Below are 12,044 nucleotides of genomic sequence, written 5' to 3'. Positions count from 1 at the left end.
TTGGGCCCGTTTTGTAGCTTATTCGAAATCCTGTATGCAACATATAAAATGATTGTTTTTGGGTGATTAGGGAAAGCGGTCACACTTCGAGAGAGAGCGAGAAAGAGAGCATTGTACCGCCGCACTATCTGTATTTTTCTTCCTGACAATAGTGAAATCCCTGCAACTCCGTGGATGTAGGAAAAATTATTGAAGCATGTAAATACTCTCTTGTACGTGTGATTGATTTTTTTTGGCGTGTATTCTTTATCTATTTTATCTCTCACGGGTTTCGGGAATTTATTCTTAATTCCCAACAAGCGACAGTTGGTATCAGAGCATAGTGTGTGCGAGCACCATGAGTAGTAACATGAGAAACAGGTCGAGAAAAGTTGAGCGCATTGAGGCGCTTGAGACAAAACTTGTAACCTTGGAGACAACGTGCTATGAACTCCAAGGATTGGTGGCAACATTGATAAAGGAGAAAGGCGTGCCAACAGAGCTTGAGGCCGCTGAAGAAAACCCTAGAGAAAATATTTATGGGGTATCAAAATTTGTAAAGAGACTTGAGGAACTTGAAAAGTTCATTCCACATGTAAAATCCCTAGAGAAAAGGCCAATAGAGTTTAAGGCCTTCTAGAGGAGTATCGAGCAATTAGAAGACTTTGAGAGTTGGTTGGAACATATTAAGGGCATATTGTCATCTCTTTCATCCCAACGGGAAGAGCCAATAGAGCTTGAGGCCTCCTTATAGGAGCTAACAGATAATTTTGATTTCCTGGCAGAAGATGTTAAGGAGTTCATTACTACTTTGAAGGAAGATTTAAAGGAGATGGGCCATGTCCAAAGTGTTGTGGACCAGGTTCAGAGAGATTTACAAAAGATGACGGTGAAAGTGAATGCAGTGGCACAGATAACCTGAAGGTCGATTGCAGATCCAAGTGAGGATTTTCGATTAAAGGTACCAGAACCTAAAAGTTTTGGGGGTATGCAATATGCAATGGAACTGGATAGTTTCTTCTTTGATATGGAACACTACTTCATGTGCTCACGAGTCGATCTAGAAGCGGATTGGGTAAATATGACAACTGTATACCTGGTTGGGGATGCCAAATTGTGGTGGAGAACTAAATCGAATGATATTCAGCACAATAAGTGTGTCATTAACACTTGGGAGGGTTTGAAACAGGCGTTGAAGACCCAATTCTACCCAGAAAATGTAGAGTACATAGCACGGTGCAAAGTAATGGAATTGCAACGGATCGACTCAATAAGGAGTTATGTACGAGAATAACAGGCCTTGATGTTGGACATCATAGACATGACCGAGTCAAATAGACTATTTCATTTTCTCCAGGGTTTGAAGACATGCCTGAAGAATGAACTGTGTCAGCAAGGTGCTAATGATCTCTCTTCCACCCTCGTTGCCGCGGAATGGTTGGATGACTTTTCAGCCAATTCTGGGAAGCGAAATTTCCCCACGTCTACCAATAATGATTCCAGGCCCAATAAAGTGTATAAGCCCACAAATGGGGGAAGGGACAAGGAGATAAATAGTTATTGGAAAGATAAAAGAGCGCTCATGAATAGGGAATCGAGGGGAGGACAAATAGGTGTTGGGGAGCGTCGGTTGCAGGTCTCATGTTTCCTTTGCATAGGACCGCATCGAGTGGCGGAGTGCCCTTAACAAAAGGCTTTGAATGCTCTAAAGGCCCTTCGAGGGGAAACCGAAACCCCGACAGTAACCCCAGAAGAATAATAGAATATGGTGAGAGCATTGGGATTTTTGGGGGCATTAGAGCGTCAAGTAGTTACCAAAAAGTCTCCGGAGAAAGGCTTAATGTACGTTGATCTACTTTTGAATGGAAAGAAAATCAAGGTCATGATTGATACAGGGGCCATCCATAATTTCATTGCTGATTCAGAAGCCCAACGATTGGAATTACAAGTAAATAAGGATGTGAGGAAGTTGAAAGCAGTGAATTCTCAAGCGTTAATCGTGGTGGGAGTGGCACCTAAAGTAGCCTGCCAAATGGGGTCATGGTCTAGAACAATTGATTTCACCGTGGCACCCTTCGATGACTTTGGTATTGGGGATGGATTTTCTTAAAGTGACACGCTCGATGCCGATCCCAGCTAGGGACTGTCTTGTGATAATGGGAGATACACCAGGTGCGGTTCCCACAACCTACAATAATTTCGATAAGAGGAAGTTGCTTTCAGCCCTCCAATTCAAAAAGGGAGTAAAAAAGGGAGAACCTTCTTTCGTGGTTCTATTGGTAGTTTCAAAAAATGAAGAGACAGGTGAATATCCAGTTGAAATTAAGGAAGTTTTAGAAGAGTTCAAGGAGGTAATTCCAAAACAGCTACCCAGGGTTCTACCACCTCAACAACAGATTGACCATGAAATCGAGCTTTTTCCGGGGGTAAAACCACCAGCACATGCCCTTTATCGAATGGCGCTGCCTGAGTTAGCTAAACTTAGAAGGCAACTAAATGACCTAATTACAGCAGGATTCATCTGCCCATCAAAAGCACCTTTTGAGGCCCCAGTGTCATTCCAGAAGAAACAAGATGGAAGTTTGCGTTTGTGTGTAGATTATCGAGCTCTTAATAAAGTGACGGTTCGCAACAAGTATCCCGTTCCATTGATTGCTGATATTTTTGACCAGTTAAGTACGGCTAAATAGTTCACTAAACTGGACTTGAGATCAAGATATCATCAAGTACGCATTGTAGAGGGAGATGAACCTAAGACCACTTGTGTCACCCGGTATGGAGCATTTGAATTCCTTGTCATGCCTTTGGGGCTAACAAATACACCTGCTACCTTTTGTTCTTTAATGAATCAGGTTTTTCGGAACTACCTTGATCAATTTGTGGTTCTTTACCTTGATGACATAATGGTTTTCAGTGCATCCTTAGCAGAGCATAAAGATCACCTTCAGAAAGTTTTTCAAAAACTCTGAGAAAATCAATTATATGTAAAAGGGGAGAAGTGTGCTTTCACTCAAAAGCGTATTAAATTTTTGGGGCATATCATTAAAGAGGGCTAGATATGGACGGATTCAGCTAACGTACAAACCATCAATGAATGGCAAGCACCTACATCCATTAAGAGAACTGTGATCCTTTTTCGAGCTAGCCAACTACTATCAAAAGTTTATAGAAGGGTACTCTAGAGGAGTTGTATCGTTAACAAATCTACTGAGGAAGGGGGTACCATGTGGGTGGTCAGAAGAGTGTCAATCAGTATTTGTTGAATTAAAGGAAAAGATTGTAGGAGATCCTGTGCTAATCCTTCCTAATGTGACAAAGCCATTTGAAGTACAAAGAAACGCCTCAGACTTTGCATTAGGGGGAGTTCTTTTGCAGGACGGGCATCCAGTTGCTTTTGAAAGTAGAAAATTAACAGGTGTCAAACGGAACTATACAGCACAGGAAAAGGAGCTTCTCGCTATGGTACACTGTCTCTGGGTGTGAAGGCACTATCTCTTGGCGTCCAAATTTGTGGTAAAAACTGATAATGTGGCAGTTACCCACTTCCTGTCACAACTAGGACTAACTTCAAAACAACCCCGTTGGTAAGATAAGCTAGCTGAATTTAATTTTGATTTTGAATACAAAGCAGGGAAGACGAATGAAGTGGCGGATGCTTTAAGCAGAAAAAACTGAATTGGCAGTATTAAAACTTATAAGTCATTTATCAACTAGTAGGGTGACATTACCTTTGAAAAATCTTATAGGCAAACATTTAAGTACAAACCACCAGGCGCAGACACTGAGCAGACTGATAGAAGAAGGGAAGACACGTCAATTTTGGGTAGAGGATGGGCTAATAATGACTAAAGGTATGAGAGTCTACGTGCCCAAAGCGGGAAGCTTGAGGAAAACCTTACTAAAAGAGTGTCATGATAAATTGTGGGCTGGTCATCCTGGATGGCGAAGAACTCGTGCATTGATTACACAAGGGTACTATTGGCCGAATATACAAAATGATGTGATGAGTTATACCAAAACTTGCTTAATTTGTCAACAAGACAAGGTAGAAAGAAAGAAGACCTTAGGGTTCTTGGAGCCATTTCTAGTTCTTGTAAGGCCATGGGAGAGTGTCTCTTTGGACTTCATTTCTTCATTGCCAAAAGTAGAGGAGTATGACACGATTCTGGTTGTGATTGATCAGTTTTCAAAGTATGCAACTTTTGTACCAGTCTCGAAGCCATGTTCAACAGAGAAGACAGCTCAACTATTCTTCAAGCATGTGGTGAAATATTGGGGTGTTCCGAAAAGCCTAATCAGTGACTAGGATGTCAGATTCACTGGGGGATTTTGGGGTGAACTCTTTTGCTTGATGGGTTCAAATCTTAATCTATCCACCAGCTACCACCCGCAAACAGATGGTCAAACCGAACGTTTTAATGGGATGCTGGAAGAATACTTGCGATATTTTGTTAACTCAAATCAAAAGAATTGAGTTACTTTGCTGGACACAGTACAATTCTGTTTTAACTCTATGAAATCTTTTGCGACTAATAAAAGCCCTTTTGAGATTGTGACACGTCAACAACCGGCTCTCCCGCACACTCTGGATGGTCCATACAAAGAAAATTGCCCGAAAGCATACCAATTCACAAAGAATTGGTTGCAAAACATCGAAATCACTCGAGCTTAGTTAGAAAAGCATCGAAGTGCATGAAGAAATGGGCTGACAAAGGGAGACGACCACAACAATTTGAAATTGGGGATCTAGTTCTTGTAAAAGTGCCTCCAGAGACATTTCGATTTCTTCGCGGCAAGGATAAAAGGCTTTTACGCCGTTACGAAGGTCCAATCAGAGTGATCGAGAAGGTAGGACATGCATTTTATCGGCTTGAACAACCAGAGTTGATGAAAAGCCACAGACGACCAGTCCATCCCGTGTTTCATGTAAGCAATTTAAAGTCATTCCACACAGATGAAGCATATCCGCACCAACAAAAGATAAGGAGATCAACAATTTCCATAAGGCAGCCACAAAGATGTTCAAGAGATCATTGCAGACAGAGTCGTCAATGTAGAAGGTCGTCAACAAAAACAATATCTGGTTCAGTGGATGGGGCTAGGGGAAGAAGAGAACAGTTGGGAAAAGGCAGAAAACCTTCAGCATGCCATACAAAAGATTGAAGATTTCAGAAATTCGAAGACAACGGCATCAGCATCAACATCAGCAGAGTGAGGAGGCCTTCTACAACACATCGACGAGGACATCGATAAAATGAGTGGGGGAGGATGTTAGAGAGTGACAATGTAATGGGGAAAAGGAGGAGAGAGATACTACTATAATTGTATTCTCCAGGGATTTAGAATGAATATATGATTACGTGTGTTAACGTTTGTATGGTTATTCTCTTGGATTTGAATAATACACGTAGTCCTTTTCATTATGGTGTTTTGTTGCCTTGGATTGTGATATACCTGATTGCTGTAGCCTTATTCCATGTATGTGAATATATTGCTTGTGTGATATCATATTGTTTCTTGTTTCTCTTGAGTATTGAGACTCACCTTGTGCTCGTGCTTGTAGGCTTGAACATGTGAGATTTGACTGACTCGTCGGGGGAGAGCTCTCAATGAGTGCCATGCGGCCCTTACTTGAGTCCCATTTTGAGGGTCCGTAACACCACGCTTCCATAAAGTCACCTTGTCCTTTCTTTTACCAAAACATGTGAAGAATATTTCTAAAATATTTTCCATTGAGGGAAGACAAACCCAGATTTCTCCCAAAACACCAAAAAAGCATATTCCAAAAACTCCAGCAAATTCACATTGCAAAAGGAGAAGTTGTCTCAGAGTTCTTGTAACAAAGCACACATACATTGGGATAAAGTGCCTTCAACGGTCTCCTTATTTGCAAAAAGTAATTGGTATTTGTCTTATTAAGCACAACCAACCAAGAGAAAGCCTTTAGTTTAAAAAGGGGGGGGGGGGGGGGGGGGGGGCGGGGGGACCTTAGCCTTCCAAATAGTGGAGTATAGCAAGAAAGAGGAGTTGGAACGAATAAAAAATTCTAAAAAAAAAAAAACGATTTGCAAGAAAACACACCTAACTGGTCCAAGACCAAGAATGAATGTCCCACCCTAAAGATAGATTACTCCCACTCAATAAAGATAACAAAGATGACAATTCCACCATTGGCAGAAGGGATGGTATGGAACTGACTCAATTTTTTAGCTTTTTCTCCCTTTTCTTTCTTCTTCTTCTTCTTCCTTTTTTTTTTTTTTCAAATTCTCCAAAAGATCCATTTCCCTACTATGTTTAAAAATTCTAACATCCTTAACTTTGAATGTTATAGATGATTTTAATTTGCTAGCTTATGACCCAAAAAAAAAAAAAAAATGTATACATATGATAGACTAATAAATTTATCAAATAATTTTATTTTTAAATTAAAATTAACTAAAACTCAATAACCAATTTGCAGCCCTTATATGCACCATAAGTAGTGTAGTGGTATAACCCAATGCCCAAAATATCCCCTTCATCATCAGTAATAAATGGAAGGAACCTACCCTAGTGCTCCCATGGCCAATGAAATCATGTAATGTAAGTTTTGTGGCATGTGCACTAAACCTGACTACATAAGGACCCAATCTGATTACTTAGCGTGAATTCATTAGCCAAGGAGGGCTAAAAGAAGGACCACCATAGTGCTCTAGGAGGACCTAATTTTTTCTCAATATTTAAAGACCCTGGTTCTGCAGTATTCTTGAGGAGCCTGCATCACTCACCATTCTCACTATGCAAGAACATCAGTGGCAAGCTAGTTGATCTCTATCTGTGCACGTGTTTTTATAATCATCTATTGGGAGGCTCATTTGGACCACAAATCATTCAGATCATCAAATATGAATCTAGTCAGCCAGCCATTTGGGCTCACACATAAAATAATAAGCAACTTGCACTGACAATGCCAAAGTTTTACCCTACAAATGGTCTCTGCCATAGATATCAAAGATCTAACATTATGTTTAATTTAAGGAATGAAATTACACGAAATGTAATGGAATAAAATTTTAATGCCCAGAACCAAGCAACTGCAGCAGGTAGGAAACATGCACATATACACTGAAATGCCTTCCTTTCCCTTCTAGAGAGCATGTATGAATGGGAACATCTAAATGATATTAAGATTACATTTAGTTCGCAGAATAGCGATTCTTTGTACTAAGATGTAATATAGTGAAAATTTTGAAAATAGAGGGAATGGATATTCCTTGTATATTTCTAATTATTTCATTCACCAAGTAATAAAAAAGGAATAGAAATTCCCTTGGTGAAATTCAGGAATAGTTCGTTGTCTACTCCTTGTCATGAACTTATAAAAAGTTTCAGTATTATTTGCTCCTTGATAACAACATAATTTTTGTATAAATGTAGCTAACTTATTATGACTGATCTATTCCTACAAACAAGCATTGTGCGAAACAAACATAACCTAAGGACTAGTTCAAACACTCTAAAAATTGTTGCCAATTCCACCCACTTATGGTGAAATTGTTATATAAACCCCTTAATGGGTTGACTAGATCTTCACTTCCATAAATTATCTTATCATCATCTTATTTGCTGCACATTCGGTGGAAGCTGAGGGGCATGAGTGGCGTTCAGGCACCAGCCCCCACCAGACAAGCTTACCATTGCCCCACCTTTATAAGACCTTAATTGGGGTTAACTGGAGACAAAGAAGGGTGGATACAATAACTAAGGCATGAGGGGCTTCTAATTGACGTTTCTCTTCCTATTTCTCTTAAATCTTTTCTTTATGGCATTTCAAAGGGGCAAGTAGAGGAGGTGATAAAAAGGAGAGTGAGGATGGATTTAAATTGTGTGCATGGATGCTGCTACTACTGCAGATGGTTCCCCTAGAGCTGATAATCTTCATCTTCTCAACTATATGTCAACAAGGTGTCTCTGTCTACAAAATCATTTGAATGAATGCCACATTAATAGAGTTTTTAAATCTCTAAACTATATATTATCAATTTTAAGGCACTAATCTTATGTTTCAACCAAAAGGAGCATAGTTGTAGTAACCCGACCCCTAAAAAAATAAATAAATAAATAAATTATAAATAATGAATAATAAATAAATAAAGAGATATTTTGGAGAAGATATTTTGAAATGAGATATTTTGAGATATTTGTATATAAATATCTTGGAAGAGATATTTATTTAGATTATTTAAACGTTAAGTTAGGTTTTATTTTATAAATTCTCTCATTCTCTCTCTCTCTCTCTCTCTCTCTCTCTCTCTCTCTAACATCCTTCGTCGTTCGTCGTCCGTTTTCAAAAATGGAGGGTACTGCGTGGATCAGAAGAGGAAACTCTACAATTTTAGCGAATCAGATCGTCGTTTCGAAAATTTTCGTTTCTTTCCCAAAAATCAAGGTAGGGATCTAATCTTAATTTTGATTGGATATTTGGATAGTAGTAAAAAATATAGTAAGATTATGTTTTGTGGTTCTAGGTTTTCGGGATTCCGAATTGTTGGTTTGGATCGTTTCCGAACGTAGTTTCGTTTCAAGTTTAAGGTAAGAGGAATTTGATTACAATAGCATTTTTGAAAAAACTAAACCACTAAAAAGCTAGTTTATACTTATATGTATGATTTAACTACTTAGTTGCTAAATTCTACCGAGTAGAAATGCCGATTTTATGATTTTATGGTTTTTGGTCAAAACGAGGATTTTGGCGTATGATCTCCAAATCTTTCGAAAATCACTTATTTACATTTATATTGTAATAGGAGATGCTTGAATCCTTTACTTTTCTTTTCAAATAATGTTTATTGGATTTATATCATTTAGCGGATTTTTGGACTAAACTCGTGTGATATATGTTGAAATGAAAAATGTATGAATTTTCTATACTATTGATATAGATTATGGGAACGGAGTTCCAATTTGTTATACTGAGTATGTGGAAAACAGAGGCCGGTGATACACCGAGCTGTATTTGTGAAAAGGGGTAAACCAAGTGGATAGGCGCCGGTTTGAACCCGATGTGATTATTTGAATTTGTGAAAATACTGGAATTGCACAGGTTACTATATTTTGTTATAAATTGTATATATGATAAATGGAACCACAACTTGCTACTAAAGGTATTGAAAGATACTCCAGTAATAGGAGTTGAAAGATACTCTAGTTAGAAGTTGAAAAAGCTTCAGTTATGGGGTTGAAAGATAACCCCCAATGGCAGGGAATATTCCTCAGTTGGAAGGGTACAGTGCAACCATTCGTGTTTAAAATCAGTTTGGGTACATAGATAGTCGGCTAGTAGGAGTAATGAAACCACTAGTGAATTAATAAACCAGATGCGGGTAGTCAGACTATATATAGATACTTGACATATGTTTGCACGAACAGGGCATTGTTGAAGATATCAATGCACAACCCGTGCCACGGGGTAAATAGGCAAAACATGTATGACAAGCTGGTAGTTGTTCTAATAATCATATGCATGATTTAAATACTTGATGTGCAGATAAATGTTATATGATACAGTATTATAAACATATGTTTCAAATGTATGAGTTCGTATGAAAATGTGCATATGTGCTGTCACACACTGTTGTAACTCTTTCTCCCTTACTGAGAGGTGTCTCACCCCATTATACAACCATTGTTTTCAGGTCCTTCTGGACGTCAATCCTAGTTACTTGGAGGGACTAGGGAGTTTGTTTTGAGTTTTGATTACATAAGTATTTTATTTGTGTAATAGACTTATTCAGAGTACCTTTTTGGGAGATTGAAAGAACTAGTGATGTTCTAAGTATGGACGTTTGTATTTGACGTTACAGTTAGTAAATTCTGGTATATGTCTAATAGGAAATCCCAATGGATGTTTATGTTTTTCCGCAACATTTATATCCTAATTATGTATGTGTTACACTCGTTTGTCCTTGTTTAGGGCGGGTTGTTCGTGCATGTTTATCAGAAACAGGTATTCTGTATGTTCAGTAGCCACCTGGGTCCGTGTAAAGGGTCGGGTCGTTACAATAGCAATTTGGAGTTTGGATTTTTAGACCAAATTAAGCTAATAATTCATATGAATGGAATTTATGATTTAAAAGGAGAAGAAATTTGGTGGTGCACAACTACAAAAATAGCTCTCCCGCTTTGCAGCTTGTTTAACAAAGGCAGAGGCACACAACCAATTGCTCAACAACCAAGAGTTGTATCGGTGTTTCTTGACCCCCTCCTACAACTCCATGACTCATTCTTCGGATTTCCTCGATCAAAATAATTTAGAAATTGATACTAACTCGAATTCCAAACCTGATTTGCAATTCCATGAATGCATCTTGGATGGAGGTAAACCTATATTTTATTACTTGTATTGTGTCAAATGTCAAAAACTTAAAAATTATCTTGGTTGCAAAATTTCACATACACACACATACATATGCAAACATGCATATCCATAAATATATATATGATGTTATGATTTATTTAGGGAAAAAGATATTTACCTCCCCTGAGGTTTGACAAAAAGACATGACAAAAAGATATTTACCTCCCCTTCACAAAACTTGACTATTTGCAAAATTCAAGGGGAGGTTTGTGTCTTTTTGGCAAGTCTCAAGGGAAGTGTCTAGAATTTTTTAACCCTCAGTGGAGGTTATTGCCTTTTTCCCAAGCCTCAAGGGAGGTCAATATTTTTTTCCCTTTATTTTAATTTTTTTAAGTAATGAAGTATAGATATTTGGCCAAAGTCAAAGAGCTTTAGCGATGAAGATTTGAGTCCAATTCCATTGCAATGGAAAGGTCTTTGCATTAATGGGATTCGTTTTAGTTCCTTTAACCACAATAAGTAAATAACTAGCTTCTTATATTCTTGCCTATTTGATATGCTTATTTCGATATGCAATGTTAAGCATTTTAATTTTGGCTTCTTCACAAACTAAACCAACACTTTCAGAATAAGCTCCATGTCATTCTTTTACTCACTTCAAAAAGCTAAACGTCTCCGTCTCATTCTTATTCTAATTTCAAATATAATTCTCTTTTTTTGTTAATTCTGAAATTTTAACTTTGATTCATGATTCAGAAAGCTAATCATAGCAAGACATTATAGTGATCCAAAGAATGAACCAAAGAAGTATCAAACACCTAGAGATTTCCATGGGCATGGTACACATGTTGCCTTAACTGCTGCCAGTGCCATGATTCCTACTGCATCGTATTACGGCCTAGCAACAGGGACAGCCACAGGTGGATATGGATCATCCAAATCAAGGAAGCTATCTACAGGGATATTCACTCAGTGGAATATGTCACGGGTCCAATATCCTAGCAGCATTTGATGATGCAATTTCAGATGGTGTTGATGTCTTATCGCTGTCACTTGGTTCATCAGTGCCATGGCAGCCTGATTTATTAGATGATTCAATTGCCATTGGAGCCCATGCACTTAAGAATGGGATTATTGTTGTTTGATCAGCATGGAATGATGGACCTAGACCAAAAACAGTAACAAATGGAGCTCCATGGATTCTAACTGTTGCTGCAACCACAGTTGACCGAAATTTTCAGTCTAATGTCGTGCTAAGAGGAAACAAAGTCATTAAGGTAGCTGTTCTCTTCTAATTTCATTGAGCTTTAAAAAGATAAATAAAAAAAGGCAGCCATGTTTTGTGGAGCCAACCCAAAAGAACATTTTGTCATGTGGAGGTACTACTCCCACCTTAAACCTCCAAAAGCCCCCAAATCCTATCTGATGTTTGACTCTATGGTCACAGAGAGAAGGCATACATCTTGCAACTGCCGAAAAAATCCCCAATATGCCAGTTGGTGCATGACAGATCAGCTACAAAGAAACTGAGCAGTGAAGCTGAGGCAATGTCTATATACGTATATCAATTTTTGCTTCGCAAATACATCTACTTTGTTTTAGTAATGGCATTTATCTATCTTTTCTAATACATACATATATCTACTGATTTAGAAGATGCAAGGAAAATTCGCTATATGAAGATAAAATAAAGGGGAAGATTGTTCTCAGTAAAAGTACTGCAGAATAT

At 38.3% G+C, this 12,044-nt stretch overlaps 1 pseudogene; it reads left to right on the top strand.

The window, feature by feature from the left end:
* Window positions 1-2,102: 2,102 nt before the first annotated feature.
* LOC131162876 (CO(2)-response secreted protease-like) lies at window positions 2,103-11,610 on the top strand (annotated as a pseudogene).
* Window positions 11,611-12,044: the final 434 nt, after the last annotated feature.

Source organism: Malania oleifera, chromosome 8, assembly GCF_029873635.1.
Source record: "Malania oleifera isolate guangnan ecotype guangnan chromosome 8, ASM2987363v1, whole genome shotgun sequence".
Classification (NCBI taxonomy): Eukaryota; Viridiplantae; Streptophyta; class Magnoliopsida; order Santalales; family Ximeniaceae; genus Malania; species Malania oleifera.
The sequence above is the reverse complement of the archived record's forward strand: the minus strand, read 5'-3'. Positions and strand labels throughout refer to the sequence as shown.